The 13,657-nt window shown below is 40.7% G+C and overlaps 1 protein-coding gene across 4 annotated transcripts in view; it reads left to right on the plus strand.

Annotated features, from left to right (window-relative positions):
• NR3C2 (nuclear receptor subfamily 3 group C member 2) overlaps positions 1-13,657 on the plus strand; it is a 198,070-nt gene that overhangs the window by 95,893 nt on the left and 88,520 nt on the right. The gene's annotated exons all lie outside the window — the stretch shown is intronic.

Here is a 13,657-nt window from a genome sequence, read left to right on the forward strand (position 1 = left end):
GTTTGCAGTGGCTGCATGAGCAGTTTTTGCAAAAACGTGGGGAGTGCCATTGGCTTACGCTGTCGCTACAGTGGCAGAAAATGCATGAGAATTTATGCAGGCTTCTAAGACTACTTAAAACTAGTCTGTGGCTTTAAATTCAGTGGTGTTGTGTTGTTCCATACTCAAGATGGTCAAAAGTTGAGAGCCAACTACAAGGAAATCCTAAATCAGTGGCTTGAATACTGCAGTTTATTAAAATGTCCATCTGGCATCTCTGATGAAGCATTAAATGAAGTTCTCCAACTACCCACTGAAGAGCAGCTGGCAGCAAAATAGCACAAACACTTGTATCTGTGCTGTAAGTACTGCAGAGAAGGGCAGCAGGCACTCGAGATGCTCCTGCTGGAGCATTGGGTCACAGGGCACCACCAGGCCTGACCAGGGCACAACTGCTTAGGGCCACCAAGGACAAGAAGTTCCTCAGAAGTTCAAGGATGTAGACACACAACCCTACGAAAAGAATGCAGTTCGTGCTCTAACAGCTCATGCTTTGGGAACTAGTGTAATCTGTCACTTCTTACAGGAAAAAGAAACTTCAGCTGTTGCTGGAGTAATGGCCAGCAGACCCAGTGGGTTGGTTTGGTTGAGGAACAGTTAATGCAATTTTGCGGCCAAGGAAATCTCAGAAAAGCTGAGAATAAAGGCCTGTGTATTGTCTTTGTCAAGTAAACCAAAGCCTGTAATACCATTAATCTCAAGGGTTTCTTCAGATTTCAGCAAAATTCAGCTGTTGAGGCAGACTCGTGAATTGGCAGCTCTGGCAAGCATTTCTGATCCAGGCAGAGCATCGGAGTTCTTGGCTGTCGGAAGGGCACGAAGCAGGGCTTCGTCCCCACCCTCACCGCCCTTGGTATCACGTAAGCAGAGCTGCTTCTTGCCATGTTTGGAGTCCGTGGCAGGGGAAACTGCACGCCATGGTAGGTGCCTGGTGGAATTTTCTGCTTTCTGCAGTTTTCCGTCAAGCCAAGGTCACGCAGCTGATAACCTGCAGCCGGCTCTCTGCCAGCAACCGTGTGTTGGTTCCCAAGAGCTTGAGAGCCAGGAAGAACTGACTCTCCTGGCCACTCTGCCAAGCAGCTTGGCCTGAGCACTTCTGTAAGGAAAACTGAGGTTCTGCTTCAACCTCTGCTAGAAAACGTGAGCAGCACAGGCTTGTCGTTTGTAGGCAATTTCTGCTCCTTCTGCAGCAAGTTGTCTGAGTGCTGCGCTTGACAACACAGTCACGAAAGAGGATAACAAAAGGCAGAGCAGCATTTGGGAGATTAAAGCAGTGTTTCTGGAATGAAAGAAGCGCTGAACTTCAAACAAGTGCTTGGTATGCATTTACTTTTATTAACATTCCACTGTGTGACTATGAAATTTGGATAACAGCCTTGTTTCTTCCAAGCATTAACCAGTTCCTTTTGGGCAGTCTTTGAGTACACAGTTGCTGGTGTAAAAGGCCTGGGAAAGGGTTTAGGTGTTGGGTTCTTACAAGCCTTGTCAAATACTCTACTACTTCAGAAGAAGTAGATACTTGGCTTCGGTCATGATGAATTAAGAAAAAAAAATGTACGAAACAAAGCAGTGTTTGGCTGTACCTGGTCTGTTTGGGCCACAGGCTTCTGGTTTCCAGCAGAGGAGCAGGAGTCTGCCCATGGGCAGCATTAATGGAGATAGATGGGGATGCAGAGGGTGTGCAGAAGTAGGCAGCCGGTGGTGTGCTGGGCCCACAGGAGCCGCAGGGTTTGTGCCTCTGCATGGATGGGTACAGGGTGAGTAGGTGCTGCTGAGGGGTTGTGTGCTTTCATGACGCAGGGAATGCTTTTGGAATAACCAGGTGTGTGTGAGGGACCAAAGCTTTAAAGCAGTGATAGCTTTTTCCAGCACCTATTGCCATCAAGTTGTTGGTTGCAATAACAGCTCCAGCAGAAACAGAGGCAGAGGCTGGCTTCCCGAGGAAATCAAGTTTTATGTAACTGAGCTGTCTACCTGTTCCCCACCTGGTAAGCTGTAAACATCAGCCAACTTCAGTCAAGGTTGACAGGGGATAGCTATTACCTTTTTTTGTATTTTTTGCTGTAACCTTTTACCATTAGAATAGGTGACAAGGTGGAAGAGGGACGCCCAGGTAGTATCACCCCTAAGTGTAAGGTGCTGCTTGCATTTTTCTCCTGCTGAATGTCATAGATGTCATGTGTGAAGGAGAAGGCTTTAGTACACAGAGTTGCATTAGTCCTGCTACTCATTGGTTTCTAAGAATAACAACTAATCTTTTTCTTTAAAAAAGCATAGTTTAACTGGTTTCATACTCTTTGGAGCTTTACATACACTGGCTGTATTTTGTCTTTGTCATCTGGAAATATGGAAAGCAAATATGTAAGTAAGGAAACCTTCTAAGTCTCATCACAATTTGCAAGCATGTGCCAGAGCTGTGGGCTCCTGCATCAGGGTCTGTGGACTGGGAAGGGGTGCAGTGGGGGCAGCAGGGCTTCCTGGGCTCCTTCAGCAAGGTTACGCAGCTGCCTTACACCGCGACTGCTGCAGAACTTGAAACTGTGCAGCCTCAGAAGTTGCTCTTTGTTGAGTTGTCTCCTTTCTTCCCTAAGTGCTTATTCTGCATATTGTACACCTGTTTATAGCAGAAATGATTTCAGCGGCTGCAGGGGAAGGATAACAAAAAAAAAAAAAAAAAAAGATTGTTTTAGAATAGGCAGAAATTGTTTAATGGAGCAAAGAATGTGTGTCGTCAGGTTCTTTCTGTTTGGTTTTAATTGCACTCCGTGTGGGACCTGTTGTGTCAGTGTGCGATGCTGTGCTTTAACAATGAATGTAAATATCACAGTCCTTGCTATGGCAAATGGAAAGGCTGTGCCACAGATAGGCTCCCTGAGTAGGATTGGGGGGTGATGCTTTTGCGAGCAATGATGTTTGTTCAGTCTGCTACACACCTTGATTACTATGTAAATTGTGTAAATTTATGCATAAGCACATAATTATTCACACTCAACTGTCAGTTTGCCTCTAAAGGAACATGCTTCTGTGCATAAACAGTTAAACATAGTTTTCCTGAAAGGGAAGAATGGTGGTATTTTTAATTATGGCACCAGCTCTTATTCCCACTGAAGTTACATGCAAGCTGCCTTCCAAAACCAGGGCCCGCTATATATTGTAAGAATTTCAGATATATGTAGAAGGGATTTAAGAGGCGCACTGTGGCTGTGCGAGCTGCAGAACAGAACTTCCTTGCTTTGTGTTTTGTTTAACGCTGCCATTTTCTTCTTATCTTTGCTATATGAGCCAGAGTGAGTGGTAGGTACAGTATTGCGTATCATTAGTGTGGAGCAGTAGAATGAATTTCAGCTGAATAAAAATGAATTCTTTGACTTGCAATTGTGAACATTTCTAGTTTGCCTTGACAATCCTGTCAAGACAAATTTGAACTTTGTCAGCAATTGTGATTGCTTGTGGGAGAATTACCAAAAGTCTTTGCTCTAGGTATCAGTCAGTGATTGCAACCCTCATCTGCTATTTGACCAAAATTTTCCATGGCACTCAGCAGGCTATTACTTGTCACTTTGACATATTATGGAGGGATATTTTAATTGATTTAAAAGTAAAAACTACAGTTATTTAATACAGTGTAACTGTATTACATGTCAGCAGTTACACTTTCTGTGGGGAAAAAAAAAGGGAAAGGGGAATTGAAAGATTGAAAGGGCTTGGGTTTGGGAATATTTTAAAACTACACTTAACAACTGATTTTATCTGCTACCTCTACTGACTGTCAATAGAGTTCTTACTTAGTTAATGGAGCAGAGATTTCCTGTTGTGTAATTACTGTGGATTTTTAAAGGACTCTTGGAAGTTAGCTGTGCACTTGGTTGCTAAAACCTGTAACTCCCATGCTCAGTAGTACTTCTGCTCCAAAGTATTCACTTTTGTGAGGAGCTCTGGTGCTGGTTTATGACCTGAACCGCTCCTCTGTCATGATCTCCTGGTGTCTAAAATAGGTATAATTCTATGCAAATCCAAGGTATGTAAAATTAAAAATTGTGACTCACCCTTAGTGATGTACATGGGTACAATTTGTGCATTTACAAGGGCAGGTTACATATATGCTGGAATATGATGTCAGTTGCTTTAGCAATACTTTCTTCCCAAGTGTCTTTCTAACAGGTGATGATAAGTTCAAAACATCTTTTTCTATGCATCCATTTCAAAACAAGCTCTTTTGCAAGAAAGAAAATGAAGAGGCGAATGCTCTACAAAGATGAGTGGCTCCAAGTTGTTCAACTTACCTGTCAGAGTTAGGAAGAAGAAAGAAAAGAAGCTGATGGGTTTGAGTCCCGCGTCTGCCTGCCCTGTATTGCCTGCTCAGTGCAGGCATGTCATGCTCACCATATTCCTTGCATGGTCCTCTGCATTCATGACTGGCTTTTTTATGTCAAATAATATTTTTTTTACCTGTTAAAGGGTACTAAAAGGCCACAAAGGGGACAAAAGGGGAATAGTAAAGGAGATAGAAGCAGAAATCACATTGGCTTTTCTACCTCATAGTTTTAAGAGACGTGTTATTGGAGTTACTGAGCCAGGAATGTGGGAAATACAAACATAGAAACTACCCCAAAAGCTGTGTGGTTCTCCAGCCTAGAGCTGCACGTCATCTTACTTCTTGTATTAAGTAATAATTGCATGCATTAAAACAGCATGAATAGCTTGCATTTCGTAAAACTAAAATATATTGGTTAAAATGAAGCCTTCATTACTTTAAATAGTGACTTTAGATGTGGCAGGATATATTTGAAGAAGAAAAAAAAAGTGACTATTAAAACACTTGTTAATCAGAGGTTGTGGTGAAGTTGGAGTTGTGCTTTTCCTGTACCACAAGCGGGACACTTGTGGTACAACATCAAGCACCAACCTTATGGAGGGTTAGTGCCTTTCGACTAATAAGACCATCTCCAGAGGACTGTTTCCTTCTGCAGCCTTCCTTTTGCAAGCCCACAAAGAGCTGGGAGCACGCTGCAAGGCACACGAAGGCTGCTCGTGCCAGGGCTCGAGCCCCCGAGCAGATCAGAGGCGTTCCTTTGACTCGGTTCTGCATCGTTACCTCGTACTGCACGGCCCCGCCAGCTGCCCGCTGCCTTGCCTTTCCTCTGGGTCTTGTTTATGAATTGTGGATCGCTGTGCAGACTTCTCTACCTCTATTTTCTGTTCCTGTGTGGAATTACACTCTAGCACGTGCTGCCGCTGAACGCTAATACGCTTTCGACATACGTACTAATTTTGTCTTGGTGGTGGTGGGGGCAAAAGGGAGCTGAAAGGGCAAAATCCCCCCCATTAGAGTCTTTCAGTTCAAGTAATAATTACACGTGTTGCCTTTAGAAGCCTGTGGGATTGCTCTTAGGAGTAAAGGTCTGCCATACTGGGGCTTTTATTTGACAAGTTGGAAAATAGCCTTTGTTCCCATGGTAACCTTTTTTGTGCTTTGGTGCATTTTTTCCCTATGGTTTCATGGTTGCTCTGGAGGTTTTTCTATTGTGGTATTTTAATCCCCATTAGACTGGGATGGCAGTTCGGTTCACTTTTTGCTATTCTGAAGTATTAATTTTTCTCTTTTATTGGAATACAGAACTCTTGTAAACTTTTTATATTGCCTGGTTAGGGCATACATGGGACAGTGGCTTTCTCTGTACGTGTATCATGCACTCGGCAGATGAAGCACGTAGTTTCTGGTAGGCGAGTAAGTGTGATCGGACCAAGCTGCTTCTCTTTTAAGTTAATACTGTTGATAAAATTCTTCAGACTTGTATCCTTTTAGGACTTAAGGTGCCAAGCCCAAGGGTGTGGTGGCAGAGGAACCGGTCAGATTTCTGACTTGGCAACAGAATGAGACTTCTTCAGGGTGAAAATGGTCAATTCTTTAGTCTTTAATGCCATTTCAGGTTGCTGCCATAAAGGTTTCATATAATAAGGTTTTCAAGCAAAGGAAGGTATTTGTGAGAATTGCTTGGTTAGACTCTGAAGGAGGAATGTGAAAAAAGTAGCGAGCTTTATTTTGAAAAGGAGAGACTTCTTATTAAGGGGTGTTCTTATTACTAGGAGCATCTCCCTGCATCACTGGCCTCTAGGTATATTTTCCTTCCTTCTTGTTTGTTCAATTTTTCTTTGTCTTAAGAGTCCTCAGCAGCAGAGCAAAGTTGTCATGCAGTCTTGTCTTGCATGTAATTCCTTATGGCAATGATTTCCCACTGGTGCCAGCATCAGCAGGAGAAATTCACTTGAATCATTGCATTTTATGCAGTTTACAAAGTATTGCTGACCAAGAAGGCAGCAGAGCCTTACCAAGTAAACACGACTGTGCTCTCCTACAGGAGTGATCAGGATGCTTAATTAGTTGAAATATTTTTCAATGGCAGAAGATGAGATGCTGCTATGAGAAATGGGATTTTCAAAGCTGTCTCTTTCCCTTTGATCATGACAGCAGAGCAGGTACAGGAAAAGAGAGGGTTAAATGCTCCCCCCCCCCAACTTTCAATAATTAACTAGATCATTTGCCAGATACACCGTTCCTGCCTTATCTTGCTATACAATGCATTGCAATTTATAATGAGCAGAACAAAAATGAACACCACATGCATTTAAACTGCACTAATTCTATAAGTGGTCCAAATATTAAAAGTTAGAGCAAATGTGCTGCTTGATGTTGGTCTGCGGCTTCCAAAGGTGGAGATTTGCTTCTAAGAGTAAACTCCCTACCTAGGTCAGCCATTCCTCTTCCACAGAAAACTATATTTATGTACTGAAAAACTGCAGAACGAGTGAGTTTTATTTCCCTTGGGGCATTAGATCTTGTTACGTTGCGACAGTAGTTAGAGCAGAAGTGCCTTTCAGAAGACTATGTGGAGGACATTACACGGCTCTGATCACTGGATCAGTGGGCAAAAAGCAGATTTATTTCCCTAGGAGATAAGTGCTGCTCGGTTTCAGTCCACCAGAACACAGTTTTATTTATGCTTAAGTTCATATTTCTCTGTAGTCAACGGGTTACTTTAAGGTAAAAATTGGATAGCCGACTGTAGCTGCTACCAAAAGATCTCAGAGGAGAAGGTCAAGGAAAAGTCAAAGGCTTACAGCTGGATTGGGGAAGTGCTGGGTCCTGTCAGCATCCACTGAGGGAAATGGAAATTGAAGGGCCGTGCTACACTTGCTTCATTTTGTAAAATCAACATGTGCCTTAAGGTTAAGCTAAATACAAGAACCTATTCACTGGTGCCTACAGCACAGGAGAACTCATCAGCTTCTATCTGCAGAATAAATACTGTAATTTTATTACTGTTATTATTTTTATTTTTTAATCATAACTGACTCCTAGGTTTGCGAGCTTGGGAGAAAGGGTGGAGCCTTTTCTTTTATCACTGTACATCAGAGTTCACTTCTTAGAATAATTAAGATCAAGGTAGGAAAGTGTCATCTCTGACCCCTAGGCACTGCTAAATAAAGTAACTTTGATGGGAAAGCTGGAGCTGCTGAGGGAAGAAATCCTGTGATCTCATAGCTTTCTCTTAACTGTGCTTTCCTCTCTGATACCTGTTTCCTCATACTGAGCATTTATGAGGAAAGAGTATAAATATTGGATTATTTTTTTAATCTATACTTTGTATTAGAGCTGCAGTATTTGAAGTTAAAACAACTGAAAATTTCCTCTATTGGAGCAGTGCGTGTCTGTGTTAGAAAAAGAGATTGACATGAACTGCTAAATTAAATGTAGCTTAACAGCTACTGCACTTATCTGATGCTGGTGGGGTTTTTGTTTGTTTTCTGTTCTTTTTAAGTTTCTTAAAAATACATCTTGCAAGTCATAGGTGGCAAAACACATTTATTTTGGTGAGATACTGATCCTTTTTTTTAAATTGCGGTAAGCAGTAGTGGATAGCATGAGTTCCTCATCATTAGCAAAAACAAAACAAATGTGAACAAATGGTAATCTGTATAAGAGCTCTGAGATTCTGGATTCCAGGAGGCTTCAAAAATAATTGATTTATAGGCCAAGAAGATACTAGTTTACAGGTTGTTGTTCTTCCTTAATTGAATTTCCTGAATATTTCACTTGAATGGAAAAATGTTTTTCTTATCTTTGTTACTCTAGTGAAGAGAAGACATTTAAAAAAATATCTTTCCCTAGCTGCTCATATTACTTCTGGACTGAAACAGTACTCCAGATGTCAGAGCAAGCATGCACTGCCTCAGATGTTATGCTTGGTGCCTATCATCCCTAATACACACTAAAATACAGTTACCTTCCCTAAAATATCTACATCTTGTTCAGGGTTTCTGAGACTTCAAAGGACATTCTTTGTTTGTTTTCTTTTAAGACTGAGGCTTAAAAGAAAAATCCTACACCTTTTTTTTTTTTAGAGGTGTAAGGGTTGGTATAAGATTATAAGAGTTGGTGTAAAGGTGTAAGGGTTGGTAGTGGCTACATGGGTCCTGTTGTCTTATCCAAGGAAACATAACTTCTGTAATGTCTGTCTTCATCTTTGTAGGAGCAAGATAATGCCCCGAGAAACTCAGTCAGCAGAACGTGCAGCTAGGTTATTTGGCAGTTTGTGTGCCTCTGCCAAACAGTAGAGGGTAAATGTTGCTCTTAATTTTGGCTCTGAGACTTAAGGGTGGTTTGGTTTCAGCTTTCGTTCTTTCTTCAGCTCCACATTCATGAGGTCCCACGTGACTGCCTTCTCCTCCTAAAATCTGATTGTTTCATCTCTCTACCTTTTCACTTCTCTATGCTTTCTTGGTCTGCTGACAGGAAGATTGGTTTATGTAGTCTGACATTTTAAGAAATACCATTTTCCAGTCTGCTAATCTGCTTTATGCGAGTAGTTACAGCAGAGAACCAAGGTACATTCCTGCAGTGAAACTTTTTAAGAAAATCAGGCTGCACAAGGCAGAACTTACATTGGTAAAACCTCAGTATTAACAAAATGGTGTAGAGCAAAATCTGGGGAATGGTACACGCCACTGGTGGAGGTTGTGGTCAACATCCTTGTGTGGTGGTCAAGTAATCTCGTGGACAACTTTTGACCAGCTTAACATTTCCTAAGTCACTACAGGAATTATCATGGGCAATGAAATTACTGTGTCTGTGTGACCACACATAAAAATAGCAGAGGGAATGGGAAGAGAAGGTGCTCGTGCTGTGGTGACTGAGTGAACGATGAGCTACAGAAAGGAAGAGGCTAGGAGAGCTGAGCAGAGGAGCAGTGAGTCAAAGCAAGCACTTAGGAATGCAATGCTAGCTGTAGAGGCCAGGAAAAGTTGAAGGGAATGTTTGGAAGGAGAAAAATATACTCTCTACAGGGTAGCATAAACTTTTGTCTGGGATTCGTTTTGTGGCTTGTGCTTCTTTGGAGTACTTCATTTTATCATCAGAAAGGTGGCATTTGGTTAAACTGCGCTCCTGTATGACATCTGGTTTGAAAAGCATCATAACCTATATAATCAGCTTTTCAAATGCTGGATTATCTGTGGTTTTATTGACTCTTCTTTACAAAATCTGTTAGTTCTAATTAATTCTCCATATAACTATTCCTAAAGCCAACTTGCTAAGACACAAATAAGCTTGATGGCAATGGCCAGTCAAGGTCAGTATTTAACTGCCAGCATTTGCACTGTTAAGGATAATAAATCAGGCTTATTCCTAATCAAATACCCTACAACATAACAAATGTTACCGGAGCCATCTAAGGGACCATTTTACAAATCATTTAGAAGATACATTTGGCATTGTTAAACTGATCCATGCTGCCCTTGGCTGTAAAACTGTTGTGATAAAATATGTATGCTGTGTTAGATCTCTTCTCTGCATCCTGCTGTGTAGGGTTGTTTTGTTTGGTTGATTCTTCTTCACATTGGAAATATGACAGCAGCATGAAAGTAATAACCCCTAATCAGGCTACGGAAACCAGTGACTTCTAAAAGCAGTAATGAGTAGCCAGCAATGTGGCATCTCATCTCACCTTTCTTGTGTTTTCATTTTGTATTAAAAGTAGATTGCTGGCTACAAGAAAGAAATCCAGGTCAACAGTAGCCCACTGAAAGCTTAAAGAACTGTGACTAGCAGAGCAATATTTGTTAGAATCTAGTTTGGACTCATGCAAATGTATAAAAGCAGCATTTTCACTTGCTCCAAGCATTAAAAGCCTCAATCCTGCTGTGGCCCACAGGTGTCCTTAGATTTAGGGTGTCATTCCAATAGGCTTTTGTCACTAGACTAATGGTTGTGCAGGGAGTCAGTTGTAAAGTTCCCAGTCTTCATTTATAGTATCTGTTCTTGTTTGGATTTTCAGAAGAGAGAATGATGGATTACCAAAATGGTCTGCATTACCGTAACTAAGATTTTCATCTGGAGCTAAGAATCGAATTGAGCTTTTTTTTTTTAAAAAAAAAAAAAAAAAAAAAAAAAAAAAAGGAAAGCCAAATTGCTGTATATATCTATTACAATCTCACAATCAACATTTAGCTTTTATTTATTAAGCACTACCTACCAGTAACTTTTCACAAATTTACATTAGCGTTACCAAATAGAAATTTATGGGATGTTTCTGTGCAAAAAATAGCAAAAAGGGAAATATTTAACTCAGAGCATACATGAAAAGCATGTTCAAAGCAGGGGGTTACTTTAGTCTAGGGTTTCCCACTATATGCATTATAAGATATACAGGTATCCTGATTAATTAATTCGTGTAATAAAATAAATAATAAATCAAACATGTTTAGTGTCATAAAAGCTGGATATCTGGCCTTGAATTGAGGGCAGAGAGAATTTGCTCACCAGTCAGATCTTGATGCAAATCTTATTCACTGTGGTCAAGTTTCTAAGAAAGGAATGACAGTGTGAATGTAAGAGATTCATGAGGAAAAGGTGTAACCATCCATGCATACTTTGTTGAGAAAAGAATAGCTTCCATGGAGAGAATGACTTAATTTGAGGTTTAGCAATATGACTTGAGCATATTTTCAGAAGTCAGTATTTTATTATTTTCAGGTGTGTACAAACACCACCGTGGCTCCTGTATGAGATAATGTAACAGCATTTTAAGTTAGGAAATACTTTGGTGTAGCATGGATGAAAGAGAACATAAGACATCTTAAAACCAATCAAGCAAAACATTGTGCATTAGAAGGCAATCATAGCTTAAGCTGGCACAAATTGGAGGAAATTTGAGTTCTGACAGCTAATATCAACGTTCCTTTGCAGTGGAGTATTTGAGAATTGCTCCATGTTGGATACTCCTATTAAGAACGAAAATACCTCATTTGTGTTTTAACCTATTCCACTTTTAAACTGATTAAAAGGATGTATGGGAATTAATTAAATTTTATTCCAGAATGTTAAGTTTCCACCTGTGGTGCTGCGGCTGAATAGATGAATACACGCTTTGCATTCAAGCTGTACCTTCACCTTTCAGCTATATTCAAGCCCTTTGTCTAGATAAGCACTGTATAAAATATGCTATAGATAATGTCTTAGGTAGGCATTTAATAATAGTCATGGATCAAATGGTGTCTCAGTGTGTCTACTGGCTTTTTTTAAACCCACTAATTCTGTGTAAGTAGAATTTTAAGGGGCAGCTCATATCTAAAAAAAAATTAAAAAAGGCTCTCCCACCTTCTGCAAATCCTACATGACAATTTATTTTCAACTGAAAAGAAGACACGTGTATGTATGTGTATGCAGTCATGTGTGCAGATATCAACACACTGCTGTGATACTCTGGGATCCTCTATTTCTGCACAATAAGAGCTCCCTAGCAGAATTACCTTTTTTTAGATATTGAAACAAAAATACAATGACCTTCTCCAGGGTAGTAGGACTATGCAACACAGTAGTCATATGGTAGGAAAATTTTTGCCAGTCTTATGAAGAAATGCGAACGTGCAAAATAACAAATGCCCCGAGATATTTTGGTGGTGTGTCAGAATTGAAATGTTTCCTTTTTCAGACAAAATACCACAGTTGCAGTGAAAGAGCGAAAAATGAATTTTCAACGAGGTAGTTTTCCAGGTTATTGACATTTTCTCTCGAAAGCAGACACCTTCAGAAGAATTCTGTTTAATGAAAGGCTTGATTTTTTCACGCAGCGTGCAGCATGCTAGAAGGAGAAAGGAGTTTTTACCCGAGTCCTATTCATTGCCTAAACAAATCAAAATGCAGAGCTGAAATTCAGTGTTGAATAGCAGCACAGTCTTGGTAGAAGTACCTGCCTTTCCTTCCAGCTATGCTCATCCCGTGTGCATAGATCTGCCTGGGACTTGAGCAAACAGAACTTTCTGTAACACAGATCTGGCGAGGCTTTCCTTTGTCTCTCTGGCAGATGAGCTAATGCCATCACCTAGCAATTATCAAGTAGTGTTGAGTTATGTAATGAAAGTATAAATAGCACAAGGAATAAAACTAGTAAACCTAACAGACTAGCAAGCAGACAAGAAATACTATTTGGAACGTTTTGATTAGCATCTGCATGGTGTCATTTGAAAAGATGTTTAGTTTGGATGCTACAGTAAAGCTGCAGGCCAGGAGACTCGTGGTCCTTGATCTGGAGTGACGTTCCTGCTGTGCCCCTGGATAAATCGTTTGGCCACTGCGTAGCTCTTTAAAGGAAGATGTGAAAAAAGGCAAAGGGTGCCTCCTTGGAATTTCTTAAGCGAGCTGGTTATCGTATGTTTGAATTCAGACTACCTGTGAACTTTGTTTCCCAATGACTGACCAACAAATAGCCCGTGATCTGCAATTTGAACGATCAGATTGTTTCACCACTAGTGTAAAATTTTCCAGGGTTGTTTTTGTAGTTGCTTGACAGGCTTCAGGGAGATAACGTGTGAAGAAATGCAAGAGGTCATGTTTACCTGGAGAAGAGAGACGGTATCGAAGGGAAGATTCTCTCCAGCCCTTGAGAGGTGTGGGAGGGATCCAAAGCTCTCATCTCCTCTGGTATCTGGCACGTTTCTCTGAGCGTGCCGATTATGTTAGGGTGGCATTTCCAGTTCCTCAGGGAAGAAGGGAGGGAGGAGACTCGCTGCATCATGAAATTTGAGTTGTGTTTTGAAGAGCACTGTATTTTAGGGCTGCCAGTGGAAAATACTAACTAAAGATACTTTCAGAGAGTCACAGTTGAAAAAAAAAAAAATAAAAAAAAAAAATGCTCCATGTTTTAAGCATGTGGTAGATGGTTAAAGCTGGGTTTGCAAGATGCATTGGTCTGCAAAACTTCAGAATGCTTTCTAAACCTCCAGGGCTGCTTTCCTGGCACCTATAGTAAAATAGAAGGATATTTTACACTTGCAGAATATAAAAAGGCTTCAGAACAACTTTGGAAGTAAGCTGTTCAATTACAGAAATATAAGCGGCTCAAGGGCCACTGTAGTGGTAAGCAGGAACGTGATCAGGCAAGGGCATGCCATTTTGCTGTGCTCCTTCATAAAATGGTCTTACCGGTTTTATTACAGGTATACCTTAGCCATAAGAGCTTGAGACAAACAAACAAACAGAAGGAAAATTTATAGTTATCTGGGCATTGCCAGAGTGGTTTGTTTGTTTATTTTCAGTTTTAGTCATCTGCTACCAATAAAT

Source organism: Aythya fuligula, chromosome 4 (genome assembly GCF_009819795.1).
Source record: "Aythya fuligula isolate bAytFul2 chromosome 4, bAytFul2.pri, whole genome shotgun sequence".
NCBI classification, from domain to species: domain Eukaryota; kingdom Metazoa; phylum Chordata; class Aves; order Anseriformes; family Anatidae; genus Aythya; species Aythya fuligula.